General features: G+C 48.6%; 1 protein-coding gene across 3 annotated transcripts in view; it reads right to left on the reverse strand.

The window, feature by feature from the left end:
• Nucleotides 1-17,209, reverse strand: part of ZNF217 (zinc finger protein 217) — a 39,840-nt gene extending 22,631 nt beyond the window's left edge. The window contains exons 1-3 of one of the 3 annotated variants that reach the window (XM_045574248.1): nucleotides 17,054-17,209; nucleotides 15,521-15,675; nucleotides 4,704-4,792 (exon numbers count right to left, since the gene is read on the reverse strand). The gene's annotated coding sequence lies outside the window, so the exon portion shown is untranslated. Of the gene's footprint in view, nucleotides 1-930; nucleotides 1,229-1,294; nucleotides 1,488-4,703; nucleotides 4,793-15,520; nucleotides 15,676-17,053 lie in introns of those variants that run through there. The other 2 variants (XM_036418482.2, XM_036418481.2) reach the window with 2 other exon arrangements.
• Nucleotides 17,210-18,026: the final 817 nt, after the last annotated feature.

The following is an 18,026-nucleotide window of genomic DNA, read 5'->3' on the forward strand; positions in this document are numbered from 1 at the left end:
CCCTCTGGCCCGGCACCCCGAACCCAGCCTCCCCAATCCTCACCCCCCCCCGCCCCCCAAGCCCGTGCCGCTAGCATTTGGGGGCCAAAGCAACAGGGAAGAGGTCTCTGCATCTGAAACTGCGCGGTTTCGCCACTCGGCGCCGCTGGCAGAAACTTCCCTTTAAAAAAAAAAAAAAAAAAAAAAAACACTTTTCGGCTAACATCTCAGTCCCTCCTGCCTTTTGGAGTTCCTGCTTCTGCTCCCGGCTGGCTCTGGGTCTGCCACCAGAATGGAGTTGTAAAGGCATTCTTTAAGCGTGTATGGGTTCTTCTTAGGGTTGTTTTTTTGTTTTGTTTTTTAATCTTTAAAATGAAAGGGGGCACATAAAAACCCCAATTCCACACCCAGGAAGCGCCGCCTCCTCAGAGATGGAGGGCAGGAGACCGGCACTCCCGGGCACGGATTTGGGGCGCCCGGGGGGCAGGGGGGCTCGCAGGGGTTCGCTGGGGTCCGGGGCCAGGCCCGGCCCCTCCCCGGCCCCCATAGACGCGTCCGGAGGGCCGTACGGCCGGTCCGGCCATTGTTCGCGGGGGCCGCCGTGAGGGGCATTGTTTGGGCCGCTCCCCACTGGCCGCCCCTCCCGGGCCGCCGGGGACCCCCGCCGGCCGCTGCCCCCCGCGGCCGAGTCCGCGGGCCGCCCAACTTTTCCGGGGGACCCCACGCACTCAGCCCCCGGCCCGCGAGGGCCCCCCCTCAGTGAGTGTGAGGTAAAGCTCTGTCTTACACACCGGCTCCCACACATCCGCGCGGGTGGGGAGGGCGCCCTGGAGGACGGGATCGGGGGGGAAGCGGGCACGGCGGGCGGCCATTGGGGAGGGGGCGAGGAAACAAGCGCGGAGACTCGGGGCGCCCCCTGGGGCCCGGGCGGGCGGGGCGCGCCCCCTTTACCTGCGGCTCCGGCTCCTCGGCCATTTCCTCGCTCGGCGGCGGCGGCCGGGACTGAACTGACACCGCACGGGCGAGCCGGGGTTTGAATGAGGAGGGAGCGGGCGAGGGGAGGGGGCGGGGAGGCAGGAGGAGGGGAGGCGACGACGGGGAGTTTCTCCGGCCTTTTGTGCCGACACCTCCCGGACGCCTCACCGGCCCCGGCCCCCCGACACGGACGGACGGGCGGGGGGCCACGGGTCCGAGGGCGAAACCATCCCTCACGGGACCTCGCGCCTTGGAGACCCCCACCCCAAAGGGAGCGCCCCGCGTCCCCGACCCCCAGCCCACCCCCGCCCCGCCCGGGGGATTTGGGGGCCGGGCTCACCTCGGGCGCGGGGCTAAGGTGAGCGGGGTGGGGGTGCGCACGGGGGGGCAGAGGCTCGGGCGCCCCCTACTCGTCCGCGAGGGGACGGTGCAGGCGCGGGGGGGTCCCTAGGGCGGCCGGGACGAGGCGCGGCCGGCGCCCCGGGACTGTTGGGTCAGAAAGTGCTCAGGGAGCAGCTGTTGCGCCCGCCCTCGGCCCCGCCGTTCGAACACGCCCCGCCCCCGGCCTACACCGGCCGCGGCCGCCCCCCGAGGCCCCGCCCCCGCGGGCACGTGACCTGCGCGGGCGCGCCCCTGCCCCGCCCCCCGCCACGGGCCCCGCCCCCCGGGCGCGAGCGGGCGAGCACGCGCACTCCCAGTTCTCGCCTGGGAGATTCCCGCGCACGCGCTCGCCTCTCACCGCCCACACACAGCCCCCCTCCCGCCATCCGGCGGTTCCAGTGACAGGTACGCGGGGAGGGGGCGCGAGGGCAGCGCGCAGGCGCAGACCCAGGCCGCCGCCGCGCCGCCGCCCCCTCCCTCGCAAGGTGTGCCCAGGCCCGGGGCGGAGCCGGGGCCCGAACTCCTGGGTCACCCGGGGTCACCCGCAAACAAAAAACCCACAAACAAAAAATCTTCACCCCTTTGGGCGGATTAAAAGGCGCTTCCTTCAGGTTCTCCTCAAGTGGGAGGAGGGTCGATAAGATGATTAAAAATGCTTTTTAATTAGTGTCTCAGAAAGCTGTCCTTTGTTGCTACTTTTCTAAAAGGCCTGGGTCTGCGCTGCTGTTGTAACTTGGGATTTATACACTTGGCCTAGGTCCCAAGAATCCACTTGGCTTTGATAGACATCCACGTGGATGAAACGGGGCTGATTAAGATGGAATCCAAAAAAAAAGCTCTCCCCCAGCCCCCCGCGCCTAACTCAAAGTGTTTTCCTACTGTTCTTTCTCTGCTCACAAAAAAAAGGAAAAGAAAGAAAAGTTCCAAGGACACTGATTCCCCCACTCTGAGATCCAGGAGGAATCACGGAAGCACAATCACACCCATTAAGTTTTCCGCCCCGAGATGCAAACGAATGCAAATGGAAACGCAGCTTTGCAAGTCACCACAAACAAAACAGCCCCGTGTTTTCTGTTGTGTGTGTGTAGTTTTACCTTCGGTGTATCCAAAATGGAAAAACTTAAAACATAACAAGAAAGGCACTTCAAGTACACAGTTAATAAATCAAGACAAAAAAAAGCCACTCCGTAAGTGCTTGGGCTGGTGAGCCATGCAATCCTTAATAAATAGGAAATGGAATTCGAGAGGCAGCTTCTTAGCAGAGGGGAAGCATTTACAGAGTGTGCTGTTTTTTGCTGTCCTTTTATACACAACTACTAGCCCCACAGACGGTCCGGTTAGTCTTTTTTAAAGAAATGAGCCAATTTCTTACAAATTAATTAGTGCCAGAAGTAGATTCTTGGGCCAGAACTCCCTTTTTTTTTTTTTTTTTTTTTAAATAAAGTACACTGACACCGGTTACTTCTAGCAGTTCCCTTTCTCAGGAAAGATGAATACCGCTCTTTAAGCTACTTTTCAGAGCCTCCGACATAGTCACATCCTGAAACACAGTCCAGAGGCATCCTCTTCATAAACAAGAAGCCTCATTGAACTTACCAAAACAAATGACTTCCACCCTCGCTCCCCAACAAAGAAGCTATGAACTAGTGGAACCAGGTTGAGCCTGAACATAAGTGCAGCCTCACTCTACATGCTAATGGATAACCTTTGAACTCTGAAACCCTGAATGCTGTAAACACAATGGCACTACTGATAGTTTAAAATCCTGCTATCAAAACTGAGCAAAAAAAGAAAAGTCCAAACTTTTTCAGTGGGAATGGGGAAACAATCAAATGTTTTGACAAATAATCGTTTCACTAAGAACAATAGGACTCCTGGCTCTCAGACCGTGTTGCTACTGAATTATTCTCAGAGCAGAAAGGGGTTGTGCTTTTTTTTTTCTCTCTACGCCCTCACAAAGCTACCACTTTGTTAGCATAATAACATCATATGGTCTGTTAACCACTGTTTCTCTCTCCCTATTCCTCCTCCCCCCCCAAAAAAAAAAACACCTTATTATGTTGTAGCTTTTAAAATTGAAAGATGATTATATTAACTGATCTATCTGCTAAGAGTTTTATATGTGATCCGTATGTTTGAGCAAGGAATTACAAAGACCTTATTCTTGGAGGCGTGCCAACAAAAAACGGGGAAAGGGTTGCAAAATTCTGCCAGGGACTGAGTGCAAACACACACTGTGTTTCCAAAGGACATACAGGGATCTGGATTTGCTGTAAGGGCATCTGTTGAGACACAATCTCCCTTTCGAGGAGAGAGACTCACACTTAAGATGTGTTTGGAAAGCTGGTATACTTAAAACAATTAAAAATGGGAACTCCAAAAGTAACAGAACACTGGGAACATGTGGTTCCTCAGTGAGCTCGAGGAATTCACATTGTTATCATCGTAGGAGATGAAAATTGAAAATCAAACGCTGATCTGCATCTGCTTAGCTCCACCCACCCCCCAGTAATCCTGCTTTCCCATTACTCCCCAGCTAGACTCATTCTTCAGGAGTCAGGTGCTTCGGGGAGGCAGGCGGCGCAAAGAATGGGACCAGGACCGTCCCTTCCGCCCAGGAGCCGACACGCTCTCGGGAAGAGACAGAGAACGCCCCACTTCACCCGATCTTAATGCGACAAATGTCAGCTACACTTCATTTTTCACAATTATCTAAACAGGCCAGCCCGCCTTCAGATGTTTCCCAGGGCACGCTTTAAAATATAGCCCCATTATCCCGGGTTTAATCCTGGTGACATGAGACCTCTTTTAGCCAACTTCTGGTTTTCTCTCCAGATCTGACAGACAAAAAAAAAGCCCTTCCCATTTGCTATATTTACCGTCTATTGGAATCATGTTTGGGGACTAAGCCATAATTAGAAGATCAGAATGGGGCATGATCTTATTTATTTTGCTGTGGGACTATTACAGAAAAACAATTTGGGGACTGTGTAAAACCTGGGAGCTGAAAGAAAGCCAACAAAGATACTTGGCTTAAAAACAAAAACAAAACAAAAAAAGAAACTTAGTGGTTCAGAGCAGGAAAACCTGAAAAACTGCGGCGAGGCATGAGCAGGAAAACAGAATGAAAAAGTGAGCCCAACCTGCCAGTCTCCTGCAAACTACAAAGGACATCTGAGAAGAACCCGGGGCAGCCGTTTTCACACGACTGAGTGCACTCAATTAAGTGGGGATCGCCAGCAACTGCAGGAGACACCACACTTCTCTCTCTCCCAGTCAGCCTCTTGATCTCACTCAGGTCGCCTCAAAACCGTAAGCCCTCTATAAAACATCGGCATAGATGACAGAAAATAAACAGCAGCATTTACCTTTCGGAAGTGGGGGCGGCGTATGGAACCTGGAGACTTCTTGGCTCTCTGAGCCTGCCAGCCAGTAGTCCACCTGGCTCGGAACAACCCTGGAAGAGAAGTGATTGCTGGATTTTATTCACAAACCAAGGAGGGGAGGGGCCAAGAATAAGGCTCAATTTTAAACAGAAGTCTAGATCCAATCACAAATTCATTAGATTAACTTGGGTGGGGGGTGGGGAGGGAAACACTGTTAATCTTTTAACTTCAATTGTCCCATTGACAAGCTAGATCAGCGCGAGTCCCCTCCACAAGCACTCTGTCTTCTTCTAATATTCTGGAAGATTTTCCAGGGCTGACGTCACTCGACGTGGAAATGTAAACTTTCTTTTAAAAATCACGTGTGTCACTTCACTTTGGGAGCACCTCTTTAAAGCTCTCCGCACTCATCCGATATCCCAAAAGGGGGACTCTGGGACGAGAGGAAGTCTGGGAAGAGGGAGGTCAATAACATTTCTTGAAATCCGATGCCCAGCCTCATCTCAATAAATGGAACTCTCTTTCATCCACCCACTTACTCAAGTCAAAACCTAGTATAATGTGGCTTAAACTAGCCTTCACCCTCCTTCCCCACACACCTTGAACCCATCAGCAAACCCTGTAATTTCTAAATATATTTCAACTCTGTCCATTTCATCTCTTAACACAAGCCTTCCTCCACAAACCCACTCCCTCCTCCAAATATTTGAATAAGTGAGGTTTCTCCTCCTGGCTTTTCTTTCTTTCTAGGTTTGCCTGCGCATTTTCCACCCCACAACCCAAGAGCTTTCATAGCATAAAGCAGATCATGTCCCCACCCTGCTTAATGGCTTCCTTTTGCCTCAGGAGAAAAGAACAAACTCCAGAACTGCCTCGCCAGGCCTGTAATCTGGCCCCGGCCTAACTCTCCAGTCTCAAGTCTTGGCCAACCCTCATTAAGGGTTCTACTGTGTTTCCCTGAAAATAAGACATCCTCCGAAAATAAGACCTACTTACAGGTTTCCTTCTGAGTGAAATATAAGGCACCCTCCCCAAAAATAAGCCCCCCCCCCCCAGGCTAAACATGAGAGATTTGGTCCACTGATTCTGAAAGAAATGGAGTCACAAAAAATTCGCCAGGAAATTCAGGAATTGGATTGTTATGATGATGTTCCAGATGATGACATGATTGTCATTGAATAAATGAGTAAATTCTTGATACTGTACTGTAGGATTCACAGTTTGTCTGGTTTGTGTTGACAACTACCGTACTACCGTACCGTATACAGGTAATAAATTTCCTTTATTTTCATTTAACAATAAATGTGTACCGTATTCTTCTTCATGGAAAAATAAGACATCCCCTGAAAATAAGACCTAGCGCATCTTTGGGAGCAAAAATTAATATAAGACACTGTCTTATTTTCGGGGAAAAAGGTAAGCTTCAACGGGACTGACCCAGAGCCTATAGAGCCACGGTTCCCTCCGCCTAGCGCTCCTTTCCCATTCATTTGGAAAATCAGCTGCTGTTTCTCCTAAGAGAGTTTTGAACATCGTGTTCTGGGAGAAGGGGGGTGGACATGTCTTCTCTCCAGTCACTCTGGACTCCCAAATATTCTCAAATACTCCAATACTTGAAAGCTGCATTAATTCTAGAGTATTATTTAATCCCTCTGGGTTTCCGTTTCCTCATCCAGAAAATGAGATAATAAAGAAGTTAAAAAAAAAAAAAAAAAAAAAAAAAAAAAGAAAGAAAGAAAGAACATGGAGGAAGACAGTTCTCACTGCCCAGCCAGCATGGCTCACTGGCTGAGTGTGGACCTATGAACCAGGAGGTCATGGTTCGATTCCCAGTCAGCGCATCTGCTGGGGTTGTGGGCTTGATCCCCAGTGTGGGGCGTGCAGGAGGCAGCCAATTAATGATTCTCTCTCATCACTGATGTTTCTATCTCTCCCTTTCCCTTCCTCTCTGAAATCAATAAAAATATATTTCTTTTTTTTAAATTCTCATCACAAGGGGAAAAAGCTATGAGATGACTGATGTTAACTATGATCATGATTTTGCAACATGTGTACATCATACTGTACAATTTAAATTTATAGCATCACATGTAAACTGCATCTCAATAAAATTGGAGAAAACATATATTTATATTCCCGGCATAAATGAGACGGGAGGATTGAATGAGACACCCGGTGCCACGTTGTAAGCCCAGAGCTTGGTAGGGCCTGGCACTGTTGTAGGCACAGGAGACAGAGCTTAGAGGAAGCCAAACAAATGAAGTCCTTGTCCCTCTGGACTTCATGCTATCTTCTAGAGCAGCCATTTCCAACCTTTCCATACCGTGGCACACACAAGCTAATTACCACTGTAATTAGATCTGTGGCACACAAAAAACAGGTGTTATTTTGATTCATTCACACCAGACAGCTATTGTGTTGTTTTTTGTTGTTTGTTGTTTTTTTTAATAATCTAAGGCACATGTGTCAAACACAAGGCCCGAGGGCCAAATCCGTCCCGCCAGGCCTTGCAATGTGGCCCGCACCGCGCTGTCATCACTGCACTCTGCTGCGTTTCCATCACAATGACAGTTTATGACTGTTCAGTAAACCATTCAGCCCGCGATTTAGGCTGGATTTTAGATTTTGGCCCCTTCTCTGATTGAGTTCGACACCCCTAATCTAAGGGAAGAGAAGTCAGTGACCCTGACTAAATACTCAGGTTTTGCAGGTTTTAAAAATTCTGCCAGTGACAGAAAATCGCTGTTCTGGAGGTAGATACAGTTAGATTCACAAAGTCAGGGTCACTAGAGAGGGGAAGGTGCCTGCTGTTTTGGGGTGAGGCTCCCTGAGGGACAGTGGCCCTCCATCAGGAAGCCAGGTGGGGAGCAGAAGGTGGGCAGGCTCAGGACAGAAGGGAAGGCGCTTACAGAAAGAACTAGAAGGAAGCCAGAGTGGGGGGCCCAGCGAGGGAGGACAGGAACGCATGGGTATAAGACAGGACCTTTCAAAGACAGTGGCTTGAACTGGTTTTTATCTCTGGATGCGACAGGATGTCAGACAATTTTCCATCCTCATTTTATTTGCCACCTCTGTATTTGACAGTCTATCCCTTCTTCGTCTTTGAAACTCTTCTCCCCTGGATTTGGAGCCTGCTCATTCCCCAGCTCCCCTTGCTGCCCCTTCTAAGTCCCCTGGGCTGGTCCTTGCTCCTCTCCCTGACCTCCAGACTTTAAGGCGTCCAGGGCCCAAAGCTGGTGCCTTCTCTGTTTCTCATTTGAACCCAAGACTATTTCATCCAATTCCGTGGCTCAGCAGACCTAACAAGGCTCCTAAGTGTATATCTTTCTCACCCAGGCCTTTACCTTAACCCCCAAAACATATTTCTAACTCCCTACTCTATCTATGTCCACTTAGATGTCCAGTAATGAATTCTAGATCTCACTCTCAGACCTTCACCCACAACTCCCCACATTAATAGACATTTAATATCATGGATGCTGACGAAGAAAGAATGGGCAAGAGTGTAGAGAGATGGGCTAGCCACTCACGTTAGATCACGCACCCCTGCCAGGTACCCCCAGATCTCAAACCCATGCATTCGTACTCACTACACATTATACCTCAGTAATCTATTCGTTCCTGCTGGTCCTCCTACTAAACTCCATGAAAATAGAAGCCACTGTGTTTTGTTCTCTGCTGTATCTCCATGGTGCCTGCCTGTAGCAGTGATCAATCAATGTGTTCAAAACGCATCCCAATGGGAAGGGAATTAAAATGTGGGTCACTGGGGTCTGGTTAGACCTCGGTGTCCTCATCTGTAAAATGGAACGATAGTCTCTAATCAGCTGCCTCACGGGATAGCTGTGTTGCCCCAAGTCATACCACAGGAAGCTCCGTGCCGCACACCAGCCACAGGCACAGATCCACATCACGGATTTTTTTCCCCTATTGGAACAATACTGGAAATCTATTTTCTCTTCCTTATGATTTCCTTAATAGTATGTTTTTCTCAAGCTTTCTTTATTGTAAGAATACAGTCCGTAATACATATAATACACAAAATGTGTTAACTGACTGTATACATTATTAGAAAAGCTTTGAGACAACTGTAAGCTATCAGTAGTTAGGTTTGGGGGAGGGGGGCCATCAGCAGTTATACTTGGATTTTCAACTGCACCCGGGTAAGCACCCCCAACTCCTGTGTTGATCAACGGTCCAATTACACAGAGCATCAACTCCACAAAGGGCTGTGTAGGACTCACTCGCCTTTGAATATACCTGGCACCCAAGGGTGAGCTCTCCTGATGCTGTTGACATTGGACCTGGAGCCCAGGGAAGAACACTGAGTCTTTGACCTCCCTTTCCTCTTTTTCCCCCAGCTCTCTCAATTAGGTGACATAAATGGCCCAGTAAGTTGTCTGTACAGTTGACCGGTTAGGATTTTTATTCTCTTACTTTCAGGTCTGAGTCAGCCTGTTTAACGCCATTGAGAGCAGGGTCTTGTGCAAACCCACACCCAGGAGTGCCTTCTGCATTTCTCTGCCTTGGGATGGAGCACTGATGCTTCCAAAAGTGCTCTGCCAAAAGCAGGTGCAGTGCCCAGAGGCTGGCTGATCAGCGCTAACCGTTCATTCCCGTTCATTATGTCCTCAGGGTATGGCTCTCTACTCTGTAACTCATTCGCTCTAACTCCTGGGGGCCCTCGGAGGAAGAGCCCTGTCTTTATAGATGAACCTGGGCAGAGGGACGAAGTGGCTCTCTCAAAGCCCACTGGTCAGAGGCAGCAGAGCTAAGAGTTAGACCCAGTACCTGCCCCCAGGGCCTTGTCCTTATCCACAGATATGGGGCCTCTCTCACGGCCCATTCCTCCCCCATCACTGGGGTCTCCAACCTCAGCGCCTATCTCCTTCCTCCCCCTCACCACCCTTCACCACAGCGTTTCCTTTCCTGTGCAGACACTAACCAGGCCTCACCCCACACCCCATCCTGTGGCCCCAGGACCTTGAACCATGAGGGGCACATAATAGATGTTCATTAAATACTGGATGAAAAATGAGTAAATGGTTACCATGTGCCAGGCATGAGATAATCTCCATTATCTCATTACATCCTCCTACTAATCAACCCAATGGCCAGTTATTTTTTTTTGGTTTTGTTTTTTTAAATATTTTTATTGATTTCAGAGATGGAGAAAGAGAGAGAAGCATCAATGATGAGAAAGAATAATTGACTGGCTGCCTCCTGCACACACCCTTACTGGGCCCAAAACCCGGCCATGTGCCCTGCCCAGGAATCGAACCGTGACCTCCTGGTTCATAGGTCAATGCTCAACCACTGAGCCACCCTGGCCAGGCCCAAGTGGCTAGTTTTAATCTTGCTTTAAAGGCAGAGAGGTGAAGCATGCATTCAATCAATGGGACACACACCGACTCCGTGATGTGCCTGGCATTTTCCCCAATACCAGGGATTCAGCTGGAAGGACGTGAACTCCACATTCAAAGAACTACCTTTCCAGCAGAAATCACAGACCTGTCACACTGACCTTTTCGGAAGGCAACCCTGAGTACAGAAGGGGCTGCCTGAAACTCCAATGTCCCTGAGCCCTGGGCCTGGGAAGACTGGATTTTACTCCAAGGGCACGGGGAAGCCACTGGAAGGAAATGGAAGTAAAGCCAAGAGAACTATTCAACCTCAGGTGTTTCTTCCTCGGCAGATTACTTCCTCAGTGATCCTCCTGGCCACACAAAGAGGCGTGAGACTGAGACCCACAGTCCTTCACCTCCAAGGAGGTCTTCCTGACACCGCCAATAAGGACACCTGCCTCTGGGCTCCTGCAGTCTTACCAGTCTCCGCCCTTTTCGATGTTCCTGCCTTTCTTTAAAAGGTGACACTGCTGCCCCACCGGTGGAGGAGCCTGCCTGGGGTCCCAGGCCTCAGTGTGTGTCCATCTTCCAGACCACACTGAGGCCAGCCCTCCGCTGTCACCAACCCGGAACGTCCTTCATTTCTAAACATGCACACAGACACACAGTTCTGGACACCCATTTCCTGAACCAGCCGGCGTGTGTGGTCTGGGGCCAGGGAGACCATCCTCCCCTCGGCCCTGTTCTGGAACAGCACAAGTCCACCTGGTGTGGCCCGGGTCTGGTCCCCTCCCACCAGCCACTCCCTCGCATTCTTGCTGTCCCTGTGGGTTACCCACCTTCCCCAATGGGTGCCACTCCTCCTGGAGGGGAGGGGAGAAAGGTTGTGCACACTCATGTCCCGAAAGCCATTAGCAGTGTTTTTTTGCAAAAAAGTGGAAGGCAATAAATGTTTAAAAAGTAAGTGTCCTAAACTAGGTTTTAACCCTCCCTCCACGCCTGCCTTTCCGCTAATCAATTAGCACACCTTACAGGTCCCGCCATCCCCATAGTTCTCAACTGCACCCTTTCCTTCCTGTTCCTTGTTTCCGGTTTCCTGATCAGTACGGGAATCTCACCGTCAGGCCGCTGAACCTGTCTTCCTCCCAGCCCGCAGCACTTCTAGCCCCCGTGACAGCCACCTGCCGCTGCCCTGGGCTCAGATCTCCCCTGTGCCAACTGAAGTCACCGCTCCCTCCTCTCAGGATGCAAGACCACCCTGTGCCCCCAGCCAACGTGTTCACCCATTCCCTCCATAAATATTCACCGAAGACCCCTCTGTCCCAAGCACTGGACTGCGGTGTAATTGAAGAGTGAAGTACAAAACAAATTCTATTTCTGTCCTTGTGGAACTTACGTTTTAATAGGAGAAATAGGCACTAAACAAATTAAAGCATAAATAAATGGGGAAACATATAATTATAATGCCTACTCTATGGTAATAAATAACCCCTCAGGTACGCAAGAATGCTCACTTCGGCACTTTGTTTGTAATAGTGAAAAATTAGAAGCCACCTACACACCCATCCCAAGAAAATGGCCACATAAACCACTCTCTCCCCAAACTTAATAGACAGCCCTGGGAAGAATCAAGTAGAGCCACATGAACCTAAATCACCAAGACATTGTTAAATAAAAAATTTTTTTAAAGGAATCAAGCTGCAAAAAAGTATGTCATTTTTTGTTTAAAGACACATAGCATAATACCATAATATAGTTTCTAATAGAAAAATATGTATATGTATACATAATATATATGTACATATGTATATATACATATACTATGCACAAATACATACCTATGTTTACATGCACACAAATATATATGATCATTTCATAATATATAAATATCAAATAATTGTTATATACCCGACATTAATATAATGTATGACAACTGTACCTAAATAAGCAAATAAATAGAAAGGCATCGTCCCCTGCACCAAGAGGTCACTGGTTCAATTCCCAGGCAGGGCACATGCCAATGTTGTGGGCTCGATCCCCCGTAGGGGGCATATAGGAGGCAGCCAATCAGTGTCTCTCACCCATTTTCTTTTTTTAATGTATTTTTATTGATTTCAGAGAGGAATGGAGAGGGAGAGATAAATGCATCAATGATGAGAATCATTGATCAGCTGTCTCCTGTGGGGCCCTTATTGGGGATCAAGTTGGCAATCCAAGCATATGTCCTTGACTTGGAATCGAACCCAGGACCCTTCAGTCCGCAGGCAGACTCTCTATCCACTAAGCCAAACCAACTAGGGCTTTCATCAATTTTCTCTCTCCCTCTTCCCTCCTGTTTAAAATTAATGAAAACACACTTTTTAAAAAGGAAAAAAGGAAAGAAATATGGAAATATATGAAAATTGGGAAGATCCTTACCAAAAGTGATTATCAGTTGTGGGCAAGGCCCAGGACCGTTTGGTGGTGGCTAAATATTTTTATCTTTTTACCTGTATAATTAAAACTGTTACACAGATTTTCTATTAACAAAGAATTCCACTGAGGGCGGGCCTCCAGGACAGGAAGAGGCGGGGCCTGGGCCGTGTGGCAGGAGGGGGTGGGGTTTAAAAGAGGCCCTGTGGGATAGAGGTGGTTGAAGCCTGTCCCAATACAAGATTGCTGGTGCCATTGGGTCAGAGCACATACAAAAACCAACCAATGAATGCATGAATGAATGGAGCAACAAATTGATGATTCTCTTTCCCTTCCTCTCATTAAAATCAAGAAATAAGTTTTTTCCTAAATTAACAGAATCCCAAACTGTTCAATGCCCTGGGGAATAAAAAATGGTGACTAAAATGTTTAGGATTGCCAAAGCCGGTTTGGTTCAGTGGATAGAGCGTCCGCCTGCGGACTGAAAGGTCCCAGGTTCGATTCCAGTCAAGGGCATGTACGTTGGTTGCGGGCATATCCCCGGTAGGGGTTGTGCAAGAGGCAGCTGGTCGATGTTTCTCTCTCATCAACTTTTCTAGCTCTCTATCTCTCTCCCTTCCTCTCTGTAAAAAAAAAAAAAAAAAAAAAAAAAAAAAAACCAATAAAATATATATATTTTTTTAAATGTTTAGGATTTCCATATACTAGCTTCAGATAAACACTCGAGAAACCTTTCTGCTTACCCACCTCCTTGCTCTGTGCCTGATGCCTAACCACCCTCCCACCCCACCCTACACTGACTCTCCCCAAACCCGTGCCATGTATGTGCCAAAACCAGTCTGCACCCATCCTGCCAGCCCCCAAGGCCCATCCCCAGGGCCCGCACCGTCTCTTTGGTGAGTCACCCTTAGTCCAGTGTCTCCTTTATGACATTTGCTGGGTTATGCCTCGACCTGGATGTGTGCTGGACCTACCAGCTGAGACTAGATCGCAGGCCCCTCACAGGGAGGGCCCATTTCCTCCACATTGTGGAATATGGCCACACACAGGAAGTGTCCCAATACACAGCTGTTCTGTTTAATTAAATAAACCTGCCCCCTGGATTCTGTCATCCACTCATTCCCTTACTTTCTCACTCATCCCATATTTCCTAAGCACCTTGCACGTACCAGCCACTGTTCTAGGATCCTGGGATGCAGCAGGAAAGCAACCCCATCCTGGTGGAGCTAACATGGTGCATTAAATAAGATTCTGGTGTATCAAATGCTAATGCTGTGGAGAAAACTAAGGACCTATTATTGCCTTAGGTGCCTGGGGCTATAGGCTGAGGGGAAGTGCTGTTACTCGCCTGAGTGAGGGGAGTAGAAGGAGCAGGAGGTGATGTTAAATAGGCTAGGCCAGGAAGACTGCACAGGTGAAGACAGTGAAGATCTGAAGGGGAACAGAGAGCCATGCCGAGTTCCCGGCAAAGGGCATTCCAGGCTGAGGCACTGACACGCAAAGACCTGGAGGCAAGGTGCCCAGCGGCTCCGGAACAGAAGGAAGCCAGCACGTGATGGTGGCTTGTGTGGAGGAAGAAGATGAGACAAGTCCGAAAATTGCGATGGGGTTGTTGGGTCATTGCAAAGACCAGGTTTTAAGAGCGGTTGGGGGAGGTAGAAGAGGACAGAGGGGGGATAAATGGTGACGGAAGGAGACTTGACTTGGGGCGGTAAACACCATACAATGTACAGAGGATGCGCTACAGAACTGTACACCTGAAGCCTGTAGAGTCTGATTAACCAATGTCACCCTGATAAATTCAATTTAAAAAAAATAATAGCAATGGTAAGATATGTACATATATAATACCTTAATAAAAGGAAAAAAATTATAATTATGCCCATTTAAAATAATAATAATATAAAAATAAAAGGACAGAAAAGAAAAAAGAAAAAAAAAACCGACCACATCATTTTACTATGAATGAGCCTAAAAGTCAGAGATAGGAATGGTCTGAGCAGAGGAATGGCTCAAATATTAAGAGGCTTATTAAACAGACTGATAAAACCAAGAACACGCCTAAAATAGTAATGCTGATAATCCCCTCTGCTGAACTCATTCGGATATTTAAGTGTGTTCATATTTTTGGTTTACTTTTACAGCAACAATAATAGTAAAAGTAAGAAGAGATAAGGATAAGGAGAGGCGGAAGTGATACAATTTGTTGAGCCTTTGCCGGACGCCAGTCTTAACTCCACAGGTGATTGATCCAGGGATAGCGTTAATTTACTTCTCCTAATAACCTGTATATTCATGCATTGGGCAGGTGAGGAAACTGGAGCCATCAGAGGTTAACCCGCTTTCTGACTTTCCAACTTCTCCAACTTCCTTGAGGTTCTCTAACAAGAATAAAGTGGAATTCTAGCCTGATCCAATAGCCCATGCTGACTCATGCCATTCTTATCTACACTAAGTGGTTGACCTTGGCTTTGGGAGAGGAGGGAATAGTAACAGCTAACATTGATTACCTACTTACCAGAGGCACCATTTCTGGATACCTAGGCAGAGCCTTTTATATATTGAGATATATGAATTAGTTATGTATATTAATCCCCCAGGTGGGAAAGCTGTGCCTGAGCGGTGGTACAGGGAGTGAGCTTTCTGGGTTCAAACCAAGACGCTGGGCTCGCAGCCTCTGGCACCTCCCTTGAGCTCCCTTTGCCTCTGTGCCCCCATTTTACAGATGGAGGTAATGCATTCCCCTTTGGGTGGAATAAACAAGTCCTCACTCGTAAAACTCTCCAGGGGGATTAGGCACTTAGCAAGCCCGCAAGGAAGACACCCTGCCCGCAGGCACTGCCCGCAGGCACAGCTCGCAGGCCAGTACAGCCAGCTCTGCTTTTCCCACCGCAGCCCCCAGCGCGGCCCTTACTCCCGGCGGGAAAGGGAAGCGAGTGTGTTCATAGCGGGCGAGAGAGACAGTCGTATTTGGACCCGGACTCGTCTGCTCCAGAACTTGAATAACACGACCAACCCACGTAGGCAATGCACGGCACTTACCAGGCTCTGGGGGACCCGCAGGCGCTGGGAGGCCGCCGGCTTCCGGAGTCCGATGGGCACCTTCTCCAGGCAGGAGGCAGGGGTGAGCAAGCTGGATGAGCTCCAAGTCTCCGCAGCCACGCCCTCAGAGAGGATGCTGGGATTGGGGGGAAACGCTGGGGAAGAGATTAAAGTCTGAGTCACAACCTGGATAGGATAAAGTGATCCCAAAATCCTGAGTCTAGGCCCAAGCTCAGCTGCCCTGATGTCAACAGTTGGCCCAAAGCTACCCCGCCTCACCACCCGCCACGAGCTGAGGGGTTTTGGGGCGCAGCAGGTTTCCCCAGAAACCAGAACTGGATACAGCAGCCCCAGAACTGGCTGAGTCCATGCGCTCTCTGCTCCTGGGGGGCCTCAGGCCACTGACCCAGCTTCTGGGTCTCGCCTGCAAAGTGGGAATAACAGTGCCGCCCAGCACATCGGGCACTTAGAAGCATTAAATAAACCCATTTCCATGAAATCTTAAAACTGCCTGGTAACTGCGTGGTGATCACTCAGGAAACGTCGGTCAAAATGGCATTAGCCATTTCTCTTCCTGCAGTGTCTGTCCCCATTCCAAAACAGCCTCAGCTTAACTAAATCCCTCTGGAATCCTGGACTCTTTAAAATGTGGTTAGCACATTTTGTTGACATATATACAAACATATTATACAGAATCATTTATATATAGATAGATATATATTGATGTATATTGATATATATATGTGATATATAGTATATATGCATTTACCCTACCACGCCTGCATGCCCTCTTTAAAAATATTTTAAGAGATTATGTTTTGTCCCCACTTTGCTTTGAAGAAGGACCTGAGCCTCTGAATGGGGTGAAAACAGTGCAAAGCGAGTGAGAATAACAGGACCATCTTTCCTGAGCTTCTCTCCCACCCCACTCTCCCCTCCCCCACACACACACAAAAAAAGAGATAAACAAAAAGAAAATAAAGATTCAGATGTTGGGCTTTTAAAGACCATCCTGCTGCATATGTCCTTATCAAGTTCCTCCTTTTTATTTTTATTTTTCCTCCCCCATAAACACGGCAGTCCTGAGAGTGTTTCTTTCTCCCTGACTCCAAACACACTCACAAATCTGTCACATAAACTTCTCAAGCCCCACACCACTGACTTTCCTGACTATCAGGATTTGTAACTGATAATGCTATGTTCCTTAAAAAGAACGTAAGCATTTCCTGCGCCGCAATCGGCAGCCACCGAGGCAATTGTATTGGAAGTCAACAAACGAGCACAACGTGTCCCCAAGGAAACAAAGTCGAATTTGGACTCGAAGCTAAAATGGCTCTGCCTTAATCCTCTGCTCCCCGGTGCCTGCCTGCCGTGGGGCTGCGCTCACAGGAAGCGCCTGCCACCAAACTTTTCTACTTCCCAGCCGTATTTCTGCATCCTCCACCCAGCCAGAGGGCAACAAATAAGAAGACCCAGCTTTAAGTAGAAAAAGGAGAGAGAAAACCCCGCAAAGCAAAGGAAGAGAACGCTGACCTGTGCATTTCTACCTCCTTGAGGATGGAAGAGGCCAGCAGGACCCGGCGCCCCGCCCCCGCAGGCCGGCTTCCCGGGGGGTGGAAACTATCTCATTACCACGTTTTCAGATGGGCCGGCTTTTCTTCTAATCAAAGTTACTTTGCGGTTGTTTGGCAGTCTGCGCATGCCGGGTGTGCAGGCCTGGGGGGAGGGGGAGAAGAGAAATGTGTCTTTATGTATTCTGAGATGGTTACAAACATCAGCCAGCCCCAGCCAAGGATGGTAGAGGCGCCCTCCCTGCAAAGCGCTGCCCTGAGACATTGAGACAGAGGCCCCTGCCTCTGTGAGTGGAAGTGTAAACTGGAACGGTCCTTCTGTAAACAACTGCGGAGCGAGTCCAGGGCCCTGCCGTGCTCATACATTTGTTCATAACACTCCTGGACCGAGTCCTAGGGAAATAGCACCGGCCAGGGAGAGGTGTTGTGAACAAAGATATGCATGGCAACAAACTGACTGCGAGAGGAAGGAAAACACACACAAACTCGCTCCGTATATACGTGGAAACAGACCGACAGAGGAATCACTAATCACCCAGCTTACCCACACACACACTCACACACTTGCACACAGCTATTTCGCAATTAGAGAGTTTTGAAAAATTTGCTATTGGGAAATAGTTATATCAAACAAAACAAATCAAGATGCAAAATCGTATTTTTTTCAAAATCATTTTTAACATATATATGTGTGTGTGTGTGTGTGTGTGTGTGTGTGTATAGATAGATAGATAGATAGATAGATATAGATATAGATATATATTAGTTTGTGGGACTGCTGCTCACACGAGGGATATATATATATATATATATATATATATATAGTAGTAAGCAAAAAGGGAGCATGTAGTTATACATTAAAATTTTAACTTGTTTTCTTATCAGGGAAATTTTGGCATGGACATGCTGAGAACAATCATTAGCTGTGATAGTGG

Source organism: Pipistrellus kuhlii, unplaced genomic scaffold, assembly GCF_014108245.1.
Source record: "Pipistrellus kuhlii isolate mPipKuh1 unplaced genomic scaffold, mPipKuh1.p scaffold_m20_p_6, whole genome shotgun sequence".
In the NCBI taxonomy this organism is placed as follows: Eukaryota; Metazoa; Chordata; class Mammalia; order Chiroptera; family Vespertilionidae; genus Pipistrellus; species Pipistrellus kuhlii.